Source organism: Pleurodeles waltl, chromosome 3_1 (genome assembly GCF_031143425.1).
Source record: "Pleurodeles waltl isolate 20211129_DDA chromosome 3_1, aPleWal1.hap1.20221129, whole genome shotgun sequence".
In the NCBI taxonomy this organism is placed as follows: domain Eukaryota; kingdom Metazoa; phylum Chordata; class Amphibia; order Caudata; family Salamandridae; genus Pleurodeles; species Pleurodeles waltl.
The window spans coordinates 32,717,877-32,728,518 of NC_090440.1; positions in this window are offsets into that span (position 1 = coordinate 32,717,877).

Genomic DNA, 10,642 nt, shown 5'->3' on the forward strand with positions numbered 1-10,642 from the left:
GTTTCACTGCAGCTGCTGCTGCTTCCAACCCCTCAGACAGGTTTCTGCCCTCCTGGGGTCCAGCCAGGTTTGGCTCAGGAAGGCAGAACAAAGGACTTCCTCAGAGAGAGAGTGTTACACCATCTCCCTTTGGAAAAAGGTGTCAGGGCTGGGGAGGAGTAGCCTCCCCCAGCCTCTAGAAATGCTTTGATGGGCACAGATGGTGCCCATCTCTGCGTAAGCCAGTCTACACCGGTTCAGGGATCCCCCAGCCCTGCTCTGGTGCAAAACTGGACAAAGGAAAGGGGAGTGACCACTCCCCTGACCTGCACCTCCCAGGGGAGGTGCCCAGAGCTCCTCCAGTGTGCTCCAGACCTCTGCCATGTTGGAAACAGAGGTGCTGCTGGCACACTGGACTGCTCTGAGTGGCCAGTGCCAGCAGGTGACGTCAGAGACTCCTCCTGATAGGCTCTTACCTGTGTTGCTAGCCTATCCTCCTTCCTAGGTAGCCAAACCTCCTTTTCTGGCTATTAAGGGTCTCTGCTTTGGGGAATTCTTTAGATAAAGAATGCAAGTGCTCATCCGAGTTCCTCTGCATCTCTCTCTTCACCTTCTGCCAAAGGGTCGACTGCTGACTGCTCAGGACGCCTGCAAAACCGCAACAAAGTAGCAAAGACGACTACTGCAACCTTGTATCGCTGATCCTGCCACCTTCTCGACTGTTTTCCTGGTGGTGCATGCTCTGGGGGTAGCCTGCCTCCTCTCTGCACTAGGAGCTCTGAAAGAAATCTCCTGTGGGTCGACAGAATCTTCCCCCTACAACCGCAGGCAACAAAAGACTGCATCAACGGTCCTCTGGGTCCCCTCTCAGCACGACGAGCGTGGTCCCTGGAACTCAGCAACTCTGTCCAAGTGACTCCCATAGTCCAGTGACTCTTCAGTCCAAGTTTGGTGGAGGTAAGTCCTTGCCTCTCCACGCTAGACTCCATTGCTGGGTACTGCGTGATTTGCAGCTGCTCCGGCTCCTGTGCACTTTTCCAGTATTTCCTTCATGCACAGCCAAGCCTGGGTCCCCGACACTCTAACCTGCAGTGCACAACCTCCTGAGTTGTCCTCTGGCGTCGTGGGACTCCCTTTTGTGTCTTCGGGTGAGCTCCGGTTCACTCCTCATTGTAGTGCCTGTTCCAACACTTCTGTGGGTGCTGCCTGATTCTGTGAGGGCTCCCTGACTTCCTGGGCACCCCGTCTGTCTCCTCATCCAAGTGGCGACATCCTGGTCCCTCCTGGGCCACAGCAGCATCCAAAAACCCTAACCGCGACCCTTGCAGCTAGCAAGGCTTGTTTGCGGTCTTTCTGCGTTGGAACACCTCTGCAAGCTTCTTCACGACGTGGGACATCCATCCTCGAAAGGGGAAGTTTCTAGCCCTCTTCGTTCTTGCAGAATCCACAGCTTCTACCATCTGGTTGCAGCTTCTTTGCACCCTCAGCTGGCATTTCTTGGGCATCTGCCCAATCTAGACTGTGTCGCGACTCTTGGACTTGGTCCCCTTGCTCCACAGGTACTCTCGTCTGGAAATCCACTTTGGTTGCAATGCTGGTGTTGGTCTTCCTTGCAGAATTCCCCTATCACGACTTCTGTGCTCTCTGGGGAATATAGGTGCACTTTACACCTACTTTTCAGGGTCTTGGGGTGGGCTATTTTTCTAACCCTCACTGTTTTCTTACAGTCCCAGCGACCCTCTACAAGCTCACATAGGTTTGGGGTCCATTTGTGGTTCGCATTCCACTTTTGGAGTATATGGTTTGTGTTGCCCCTATACCTATGTGCTCCTATTGCAATCTACTGTAACTTTACATTGCTTGCATTACTTCCTTTTTCTATTACTGCATATTTTTGGTATTGTGTACATATATCTTGTGTATATTTGGCATCCTCATACTGAGGGTACTCACTGAGATACTTTTGGCATATTGTCATACAAATAAAGTACCTTTATTTTTAGTATATCTGTTTATTGTGTTTTCTTATGATATTGTACATATGACACCAGTGGTATAGTAGGAGCTTTGCATGTCTCCTAGTTCAGCCTAAGCTGCTCTGCTATATCTACCTTCTATCAGCCTAAGCTGCTAGAAACACCTCTTCTACACCAATAAGGGATAACTGGACCTGGTACAGAGTGTAAGTACCCCTTGGTACCCACTACAAGCCAGGCCAGCCTCCTACAACGCCCCTTTCCTTTGTCCAGTTTTGCGCCAGAGCAGGGACAAGGAGTACCTGGACCGGTGTAGACTGGCTTATGCAAGGAGGGCACCATCTGTGCCCTTCAAAACATTTCCAGAGGCTGGGGGAGGCTACCCCTCCCCAGCCTATAACACCTATTTCCAAGGGGAGAGGGTGTAACACCCTGCTCCCAAAGGAAATGCTTTGTTCCGACTTCCTGGGACTGAGCTGCTCAGACCCTAGGAGGGCAGAACCCTGTCTGTGAGGGGGAAGCAGCTGTAGCTGCTTTGCAAGCCTCAGAGAGCTGGTTTGGCTGTATGGAATTGTCTCCCCAATACCAGATTTGGAAAGGGGGGACAATTCCATGATCTTAGACACCTTACATGGCCATATTCGGAGTTACCAATGTGAAGCTACATATAGGTATTGACTTATATGTAGTAAACACTTGTAATGGCGTCCCTGCACTCACAACATTCCAGGAATTGGCCCTGAACTATGTGGAAGCACCTTTGCTAGTGCAAGGGTGCCCTTCCACTTAGTAACTTTGCACCTAACCTTCATTAAGTGAAGGTTAGACAGATAGGTGGCTGATAAGTTACTTAAGTGCAGTGAAAATGGCTGTTAAATAATGTGTGCACTATTTCACGCAGGCTGCAGTGGCAGTCTTGTGAAAGGGTTTGTCTGAGCTCCTTATGGGTGGCAAAAGAAATGCTGCAGCCCATGAGGATCTCCTGGAACCCCAATGCACTGGGTACCTGGGTACCATATTCTAGGGACTTATAAGGGGGGTCCAGTGTGCCAATTGAAATTAGTAAATGAAGTCACTAGCTTATAGTGATAACTTTAAAAGCAGAGAGAGCATAAGCACTGAGGTTCTGATTAGCAGAGCCTCAGTGACACAGTTAAGCACTACTGACAACACACATCTTAGGCCACAAACTATGAGCACTGGGGTCCTGGCTAGCAGGATCCCAGTGAGACAGGCAAAACACACTGACATGTAGGTTTTTATCTATGAGCACAGTGACACAGTAAAAACACACTGACACACACTTACGAACAGGCCAAAAGTGGGGGTAACCATGCTAGAAAGAGGCTACTTTCTAATACTTTATCCGGGGGTCATTAAAACCCTGGCGGACGGTGTTAAAGGTGCGGTAATACCGCAAACAGGCCGGCGGACAAAAAAAGGGAATTATGACCGTGGCGGAAACCGCCAACATAGACAGCCACTTTAACACACCGCCCACCACGGCGGTAGAGACAAGCAGCGCGGCGGTCACCACCAACAGACAGGCGGAAGACAATGTACCGCCCACAGTATCACAACCCGCCAATCTACTGCCTTTTCCGGGGCGGATTCACCGTGGATAAAAACACGACGGAAACAGCTTTTGCAATGGAGAAAACGCTCACCTCAACACACTCCACGAGGAAGGAGGACACCATGGAGCCGGAATTACAAATACTCCCTGCCCTTGTCTTCCTGCTCATCTACGAACAGCAGCAACGGCGGCGCCGAAGACAACGGTGAGTACTGCACCAACGACATAGGGGAGGGGGGAGGCAAAAGTCAGGGGGACACACACACAACACCACCACCCCACCCTCGCACATTACTACACACACACCAATGCATTTCCAAACATCACAGTAACAACCCACAACCCCCCCGGAAGAATGCAAAGACAAAAGGAAATCAGTCCAAACATTGTAATGTATCAAAATACAGTTCCAAATATATACAGATATATATACACATTCAAAATTATATACATTACGAGAAGTAGTGCAGGTATGCACATATCAATGTCCGTGCACCACTGGTCCAAAAATGCATGTGCAAGGCCCACACTAGATACCTGTCCACAAACGGAGAGAACACTGCAGGGGCATCAGATAGAAATACAACAGGCACCTCAGGGGGAAGGGAAGGGGGGGCACCTCAGCCGAATTACAGCACCACGCCAGATCCACGACGGGGCTCCATGCCAATTGATGTATCCTGGGGAGTGCAAAGCCACAGTCTCTCAAGTCACTCCAGTGGGTGGTTTGCCCACTGCTTTATCCGGGGGAGTGCAAAGCCACAGTCTCTCAAGTCTCTACAGTGGGTGGTTTGCCCACTGCTTTATCCTGGGAAGTGAAAGCCACAGTCTCTCAAGTCTCTACAGTGGTTGGTTTGCCCACTGTTACATCCTGGGGAGTGCAAAGCCACAGTCTCTCAAGTCTCTTCAGTGGGTGGTTTGCCCACTGTTACATCCTGGGAGTGCAAAGCCACAGTCTCTCAAGTCTCTACAGTGGGTGGTTTGCCCACTGTTACATCCTGGGGAGTGCAGAGCCACAGTCTCTCAAGTCTCTACAGTGGGTGGTTTGCCCACTGTTACATCCTGGGGAGTGCAAAACCACAGTCTCTCAAGTGGATAACAGTCTCCACTGGTTCTGGAGGGGGACTGGTGCCCAGAGTGCTTCATCCTGTTAAGGACAGACAGAGCGGATGCATGTCTCCACTGGTTCTGGAGTGGGACTGGTGCCCAGAGTGCTTCATCCTGTTAAGGACAGACGGAGTGGATGCATGTGTCCACTGGTTCTGGAGGGGGAATGGTGCCCAGAGTGCTTCATCCTGTTAAGGACAGACGGAGTGGATGCATGTGTCCACTTGTTCTGGAGGGGGAATGGTGTTTTCCTTGTTCAGCGGTGCTTTGCCCTGTTCAGCTGTGCTTTGCCATGGCGGTCCCTGACCTGTTCAGCGGTGCTTTGCCCTGTTCAGCGGTGCTTTGCCATGGCGGTCTCTGACCTGTTCAGCGGTGCTTTGCCCTGTTCAGCGGTGCTTTGCCATGGCGGTGCTTTGCCCTGTTCAGCGGTCTTCACCATGGTTGTCTTTTCCTTGAGCAGCGGTGCTTTGCCATGGCGGTCTCTGACCTGTGCATTGGTGTGTGGCATGACGCTCCCTCATTGCCCAGCGGGGCTGTGGCTGCCAGGGCCCTCCTGGGCACTGACTCCGGCGGTGGTCTCCTGACCAGTGACGATACTGCTGCCCTCCTGGGCACTGACTACGTCGGTGGTCTCCTGACCAGTGACGACGGTGCTGGCGGTGGCGTCCTGGCCGCTGGGGAGGATGGCGCCCTTCTCCGCCGTGCTGCTCTTACCAGACTTCTTCTGGCCCCTCACCACCTTTGGAGGAGTCACAGCTGACTCTGCAATCCCCCTGGGACCCTTGTGAGCAGTTTTGCCGCCAGGAGTCTTCACCCTGTCCCGTCGGCCACTTTCCAACTTGAGGTGCTTCACAGGGGGTGGACTGGCAGTGCTTTGGCCCCGTGTCACACTGGCTTCCCTGGTGGCCGGTGCACTCCACACACCTTGAACACGCACCACAGGTCCTGGTGTTTTTCTGGCTGAGATGCTACTACAGGACTTATGAATTGGAGGGGTGGGGGTGGTAGCAAAGAGGTCAACGTTGCTGAGAAAGAGTTGCTGACGAAGACTGGGATGGGTAGCTGGAGGGGGTCTGGGAGTGGAGGAAGAGGAGGTGGTTGTAGGAGGTGTAACTTTAGGTGTTTTGGGTGCAGGTGCAGGTACTGGAGGCTGTCGTGAGGTGGATGGATGTTGGGTGTGTGGGTGCCCGCGTTTGTGTACTTTGGGCGGGGGCATCACAGACACACTGGGAGTGGACACAGGGGACGTGTAAATGGTAGTGGGGGTAGTGAGTGCAGGTGAGCGGGGTGTGGTGCTGGGTGTTCTGGTGCGAGTCCTAGTGCCTGTAGATGTAGTGCATGCAGGTGAGAGTGTAGACGACACTGGGAGGGAGGAGGGAGACGACGAGGAGGGGGACACAGTGGAGGCAGTGGATGTTGCTGTGTCTGTATGTGGGTGATGCTTGCGTGAGTGCCTGTGGGTTGTGTGGTGCCTATGTTTGCCTGAGCTACTTGTGTGTGTTGAGGTGTATGCATGCTTGTTTGATAGTGTGCTTGGGATAGGCTGGGGTACAGGGGATTGGGTCTGGGTGGAGGAAGTTGGAGGGGGGAGGCTAGACACAGGGACAATGGCTGCCATCAGTGCTGAGGCCAGAGATTGCAGGGTGCGATGATGGGCAGCCTGACCAGAATGAATGCCCTCCAGGAATGCATTAGTGTGTTGCAACTCCCTTTCTACACCCTAGATGGCATTCACAATGGTAGACTGCCCAACAGTGAGTGACCTGAGGAGGTCAATGGCCTCCTCACTGAGGACAGCTGGGGTGACAGGGGCAGGGCCTGAGGTGCCTGAGGTGCCTGGGGCGAAGGTAATGCCCACCCTCCTGGGTGAGCGGGCACGTGGCGAACGCTGAGGGGCTGCTGGGAGGGTGGTGCTGGTAGGGGAGGTGGCGGCTGTACATGTAGAAGTGGGGGGCACAGATGGTGCCGCCACCACAAGGGAGCTCCAATCGGCGGACGAGTCTGTGTCGCTGGTTGGTGATCCTGTGCCCGACAGGAAGCTCCCCTCGCCCTCCATCCCACTGGTGTATTCAGAGTCTGTGGTGTGGCCCTCCATGGCCATGTGGGATGCAGCTCCCTCGTGCTCCGGTGCCACTGTACCTCCGCCTGATGATGCTGATGCACAAAAGAACAGGGAGAGCAGAAAAAGGGGGGGGGGGGCGACAGAAGAAAGACAGGTTGAGTGCATGGCTTACCGCTACCGTTGGCGGACAATACAGACACAGCAGCCCTCTGCACTACGCCCTGCTCTTGGCCACTACAGATGCAATTCCTGGGATCTGGCCTACATGGCTATGGTGGACATCTGCACACATGGATGCCACCGGGCATGTATACCTGTACTTGGCCCTCTACTGAGGTGGGGTGGAGTGGCACATGGCCTGCATTACAGAGGGGCCTAGCCTACGTAAGTCGCCCTGGCCTAGGGAAACCCAAAGCCCTCCTCCCCCACCCAGACCACTCCACTGCGCGCAAATTCCCCAGAATGAGAGTGTACTCACCGCCTTGTGTCTGCTGTGATGCCTTCAAGCGACCATCCAACTCCAGGTAGTCCACCGCCAGGATCCTGCACATCAGGGGGTTCACGGTGCGACGGGCATCCCACCCACGTTGGGAGGCCATCCCCAGCTGAGCCTCCGCCGTCTTCTTGCTCCAGCGGCGAAAGTCCTCCCATCTTTTCCGGCAGTGGGTGCCCCGTCTCTGGTGGACTCCCAGGGTCCGGACGTCCTTGGCGATGGCATGCCAAATGTCCTTCTTCTGGTGGGCGCTGACCTACATGACATGCACAGGGGAAGAAGAGAAGTTATTACCAACTGCCCCGTCGATGTGAGTGGCCCCCATCCCTACCCTTGCCATGTGGCACATGCATTCACAGTCCTTCATGTTCCCTGAACTCTGCCCCCTTCCTTCTTACAACCAGCCCTCTCCACCCAGGCATAGCCCATACAACGTGCTCCCTGTGTACTTACCTGTTGGTCTGGAGGACCGTAGAGTAGCGTGTACTGGGGGAGGACCCCGTCCACGAGCTTCTCCAACTCATGAGCAGGGAAGGCAGGGGCCCTTTCCCCAGACGCAGCAGCCATTGTCTCTTCCAGACCGAGGTCACAGCAGCACTTGCAGTGTAGGTCCTCTCCTGCCGAAGATCAGGTATCGAGTGATTGAACAGATAGAAAATGGCGGTCAAGTCCGCGGCGGTGACGTCCGCGGCGGTGCATATCATCACCGCCGGCGCACTTCATCATTGGCTCCTGGGACCCATAGGGTCCAATGTTAACCAATGCAGCATTGCGCCGCGGTCTACGACTGCCTACCGCGACGGTGTACAACGTCAGCGCACATACCTCACATCCCATTGTCCCACTTTAGAGGTCAGGCAGCCGCCATTTCAGGGGCCCACATGGCTTCATTTACTACTGCGTCACACATACCTAGGCCTACACTCAACACACACACAGGAAGAGTTTTGTGTTTCGTGTCGTGTACTGTGTATCTGTGGGTACATACCTGGAAATTTGTTGACTCTGTGGTCGCTGTTGTCCTTCCTAGGCACCGTCAGCTTGGACATGTGAGAAGATGGCGGAATCCTCCGGTGTACCGACCGCTGGTGGACCTGTTGACAATGGAGGAGCGACATTTAATCATCACCTACAGGTTTGACCGTGACACCATCCAGGAACTATGTACCCAGTTGGAGCCAGACCTGATGTCACCAATCCGCCATCCCACTGGAATCCCCCCTGACGTGCAGGTGCTGTCAGTGCTCCATTTCCTTGCAAGTGGATCTTTTCAGACAACAGTGGCCATGGCATCAGGGATGTCCCAGCCTATGTTTTCCAACGTGTTGTCCAGAGTGTTGTCTGCCCTGCTGAAACACGTAAGGAGCTACATCATTTTCCCTCAGGTGGAGGATTTGGCTACAGTTAAAGGTGACTTCTATGCCCTTGGACATATCCCCAATGTCATAGGTGCTACTGATGGCACCCATGTAGCTCTGGTCCCCCCCCACAGGAGTGAACAGGTGTACAGGAACCAGAAGAGTTATCATTCAATGAATGTACAGATGGTATGTTTGGCAGACCAGTATATCTCCCAGGTAAATGCTATGTTCCCTGGCTCTGTGCATGATACCTACATCCTGCGGAATAGCAGGATCCCGTATGTGATGGGTCAACTCCAGAGGCACCGTGTGTGGCTATTAGGGGACTCTGGTTACCCCAACCTGTCCTGGCTATTGACCCCAGTGAGGATTCCCAGGACCTGGGCAGAGGAACGCTACAATGAGGCCCCTGGGCGGACTAGGAGGGTGATCGAACGCACCTTCGGCCTCCTTAAGGCCAGGTTCAGGTGCCTCCATATGACAGGTGGTTCCCTATTCTACTCACCAAGGAAGGTGTGCCAGATCATCATCGCCTGCTCAATGCTTCACAATCTTGCTTTGCAACGCCAGGTGCCTTTTCTGCAGGAGGATGGTCCAGATGGCGGTATTGTGGCAGCTGTGGAGCCTGTGGAGCCTGTGGACAGTGATGAGGAGGAAGCTGAGGAAGAAGACATAAACAACAGGGAGTCAGTCATACAGCAATATTTCCAGTGACACACAGGTGAGAACATTTCTTTCTTACCATTACATTCACTTTCACACTTCAACCTCTATCATGTCTGTCATTCCACAGCACTATTTGGTCACTGAGTTGTACCTTTCCATTACGGTTTCACAGGTGTGGTTACCAACGTTTGTCATCTGCTTGCATCCTTCAAGGACTTGTGATGTGTGACATAGGTATGTTGGCTTTACAATAGAAAACACATTTTGACACTGTCATTGATAATACAAATTTACCAAATCACAGACTGACTCCAGATTGTTTTGTGGTTCAAGGGTGTTTATTTAAGTGCTCAAAAATGGAGGGGGGTTGTAAAATGGTGATGGGGGACGGTGGAGGCATGTCCATGGCAGAGTCCAGTCTATTGGTCACACAGGTGCACTGCCCATATGGGCATAGGAAGTGGAGCTGGGGCAGTTAAAGTATGGACAGGGTAACAAAGTGAGAAAGTGGGATGACAATCAGGGTGGTCTCATTTCCTGGCGGGGGTCTTGCCATCTTGCTCTGTCCAGTTCCTGGATCTCAGGGACCGCTTGCGTGGTGGTTGTCCGTATGCAGGGGGTGGGGTGCTGGTGTGGTGGTCCTGTGGCGGGCGTCCTGTCCACTAGCGCCGGCCGAGGTGGTGGGCAGTTCATCATCCATGCTAGTGTCAGGGGCCCCTTGGAATGCCATGGTGTCCCGCATGGTGTTTTGTATGTCCTTCAGCACCCCTACGATGGTGCCCAGGGCGGAGCTGATGTTTCTGAGTTCCTCCCTGAAGCCCAAATACTGTTCCTCCTGCAGGCGCTGGGTCTCCTGAAACTTGGCCAGGACTGTCGCCATCATCTCCTGGGAGTGGTGGTTTTCTCCTATGATGGAGGATAGGGCCTTGTGGAGAGTGGGTTCCCTTGGCCTGTCCACTCCCTGTCGCACAGCAGCCCTCCCAGTTCCCCTGTGTTCCTGTGCCTCCGTCCCCTGGACCGTGTGCCCACTACTACTGCCCCCAGGTCCCTGTTGTTGTTGGGGTGGTGGGTTATCCTGGGTTCCCTGTAGTGGTGGACACACCGCTGATTGACGTGTCCTGGGTACGGAGGATTGGGCCCGCTGGGTGGGTGCTGTGCTGGTGTTACCAGAGGGTGGAAGGTCAGTGTTGGGCTGTGCCTGTGCAAGGGGAACCGACTGTCCCGAGGCCCACGATGGTCCGGGCTGGTCATCAAGATCCAGTAGGGCAGAGCTGCTGTCGTCACTGTGGGCCTCTTCTGTGGGTGGAGTGGAGATGTCTGGACCCTCTGGTGTGGTGACGTTCCTTTGTGGTCCTGCAGGGATATGGAAGCATGATTATTCCATGTGTGTGTGTGTGTGTAATGGTGTGCAATGGGTGGGTG